At 54.0% G+C, this 2,913-nt stretch overlaps 1 non-coding gene across 1 annotated transcript; it reads left to right on the top strand.

Moving 5' to 3' along the window:
• The first annotated feature begins 2,318 nt into the window (after positions 1–2,318).
• Positions 2,319–2,392, top strand: TRNAT-UGU (transfer RNA threonine (anticodon UGU)). Its single transcript has one exon. It is a non-coding gene; the product is annotated as a tRNA-Thr (tRNA).
• The last annotated feature ends 521 nt before the right edge of the window (positions 2,393–2,913 follow it).

Below are 2,913 nucleotides of genomic sequence, written 5' to 3'. Positions count from 1 at the left end.
TATAAACCATCCACATTGGGAACGTGCCTAATTTCTGCTCTGAGGGTCTAGAAAAGCCTGCTTGTTTCGATATGTGTTGATGAAAAGTTTCCCTGACTGAGAATGGAATCCATTCTAACCACAAGACCACGAGGGAAGTGACAGTTTCCAGCCGATGCTAGGCTTTTTCAGGCAACTTTCTCCAAAAAATGCACCTTGAGTCAAACAGAAATATTATTGTTCTTATGATTTCGGTTTGGCTCGGTAGCAAGCAAAAAATTAAATTATTTGCACAGGTGTCTTTGTTTTAAAGGGTATAAAGCCTGGGATTTAAGGTGGGAACATGCCCACAGTTGGCTGTTCGTCACTGGACAGAGCTTTGATTTTCGCACAGTCTCCAAACACCTTCCCAGCATCCTGAAATCTAAGCGGGTGTGTGAAGGAGCCACATCGCTGCTCGAGGTACTTCTGCTCTTCGAGAAGGGAGACAGAGAGGGGAAAAAGCTCAGTCCACAGCGACGCTAATGAGCAGGAATAGCCAATGAGCTCTGCATGTAACTACTTAGTCAATTGTGAACCTTCCTATCATTATCCCTTTGCAATAATGACGGTGATGTACACTCGACTCTATATCCCAGTGTGCCATGGACTTCTGCAGGTTGCATTAGCCAGTCCAGCCATTTGGCACTTCCAGGTGGGTCCTTCTGTATTGTCCCTGCTTCTTGTACAGCCATAAAAGGTTGGTAGATGCAGATACTTTCCCCTCTTCTTAACCAGCACTAATAACAGTGGGAGAATCTTCCTTATGAGGGGGGCCACCGGCGTCTGAACTGTGGTGCCCCCATGACACCCCTTTCCCCAAGGCCCCTCACTCACTCTGCCCCTGCTCCCCCATGCCTCGCCACACCCCTCCCCCTGAGGCCACAGCCACAGAACGCCTCTCCCCCCCCAAGACTCCACCGTGTTCCCCCCTCCATTGTCCACCCTTACGGCTGGTAAAAAGTGCTGAGCCCATGGCCCTCTGAACCCCCGTGTTCCTGCACCCTGACACACAGCCAGGCAGGCAGCAGCGTGTGTGAGTGTGTGTATGTGACAGAGACTGCTGGGCTGTGCTGAGCCAGTGCGGGAAGTGGGGGCTGATGTCGGGGCTGTCCCGCTCCCCCGACTCAGGACTGGGGTGTCTCCCCTCCCCCTGACTCAGGACTGGGGTGTCCCGCTCTCCCTGACTCAGGACTGGGGTGTCGCCCCTCCCCCTGACTCAGGACTGGTTGCTTCCAGCAGCTGTCTGAACTTAGGGACAGCGTGCCAACACACTCACTCTTCCACAACACACACGCTCCCCGAACACACACACTGTCTGTCCCCAACACACACACACTCTCTGCCCACCACGCCCACGGCAGCTGAAAAGCAGCTGGCAATCGAGTCGGATGCCCATGGAACAATGGGATAGAGAAACCTGCCTCGTGTGGCTGCCCACGAGGCATTGCAAACCCTTCCCAAAGCACCCTGCGGCCAGTTGCACAGTGGGATAGCGTCCCACAATGCACTGCTCTCTGTGGCGATCCAAGAGCTGCTAGCTTGGATGCGCTCTGGTGACACAAGCAGCCTAGTGTGGACATGCAACAGCGGCTTAATTAAAACGCTTTAACTAAAGCAGCATAACTCTGTCGTGTAGACGTAGCCTGGCTCCCACTGGGGCCAAGGATGCTCAGGCACTGAAACTGAAGAGCCACAACTTCCTCCGGGCAGGTGCCTCGTGGGAGGGGCAGAGAGGTGTGAGCGGTTCTCAGGGCAGGTGAGGGGAGGGGACAGAGAGGAGTGTGGCAGGCTGGGCAGGTCTCATGGGAGGGCTCAGAGAAGTGTGGGTGGCTCAGAGAAGTGTGGGTGGCGGGCAGAGTCTGTCTCAGGAGAGGGGGCAGAGAAGTGTGGGTGGCAGGCAGACCGTGGGGTAGGGAGCGGAGAGGCACGAGCAGCCGGCAATGAGGCCTTGGGGGAGGAGAGGAGCGAGCGAAAGGTGGACCAGCAGGCCTCAGCCAACGGAGACAGAGTGGGTGGGAAGAAGTCCCCCTGTTAATCCAGTGCTATCTACAGTGGGATTAGGTTGGCATAATGGCATTGCTCAGGGGGGTTAAATTTTTTACCCCCCAAAGTAATGTCGTTACACTGACCTAATTTTGTAGCGCAGACTTGTCCAAAGAATCACACACACACCTTGGGAGCAAAACTTCACCTGCTTCTCTGCTTTACAGAATCCAACACAAGCAACGCTTGTCCGGCCGTGGGGGGCGTTGGCAGGGAGTCAGGTGTGGGCAGACACCATACGTTAGCCAGAGACGTGCACCATGGCTTAGCTGGCTAAAGCACCTGTCTTGTAAACAGGAGATCCTGGGTTCAACTCCCAGTGGTGCCTTGTTGAGTGGCTTTTGGGGCACCTGGTACTGGCTGCTGTCAGAAGACAAGATACAGAGATAGGTGGACCTTTGGTGTAGCCCAGTGATGCTGGTTTTGTTGTTTAAATTACACTCATAGGCACTGATAATAGAGTGACTGAAAGTCTGGGTGTGAAGGGCTGATAGGCCAGTGTTCCAGTCCCCTCGCAAACGACCCCCTCCCTCTGGGACAGGGGCAGGTCCGAGCTCTCACACCAAGTGGCTCATTGGGGCTGCTAGAATCTGTGGGCGACTCATTCAGTTTACGCCAAGGGTTGAGTCCTGCTTTGTGCACCATGTCTGAGAATGAAAATCCTAAACCTCCCTTTGAAATAACGAATGCAACAGGACCTGTTTTTGTCCCTGCCCTGAAGCAGAGAGAAAAATGGAGAAATGCCATTGAGTCCAGGGGAATACTTCACTGCGGTTTTACCTTTTTCACTTGCCAAACTCCCGCCCAACCTTCTGGGCTCCTAGAGCAGGGTCCTGAGCCTGAGCCGAG

The sequence above is a fragment of the Lepidochelys kempii genome, chromosome 28 (assembly GCF_965140265.1).
Source record: "Lepidochelys kempii isolate rLepKem1 chromosome 28, rLepKem1.hap2, whole genome shotgun sequence".
Classification (NCBI taxonomy): Eukaryota; Metazoa; Chordata; order Testudines; family Cheloniidae; genus Lepidochelys; species Lepidochelys kempii.
The sequence above is the reverse complement of the archived record's forward strand: the minus strand, read 5'-3'. Positions and strand labels throughout refer to the sequence as shown.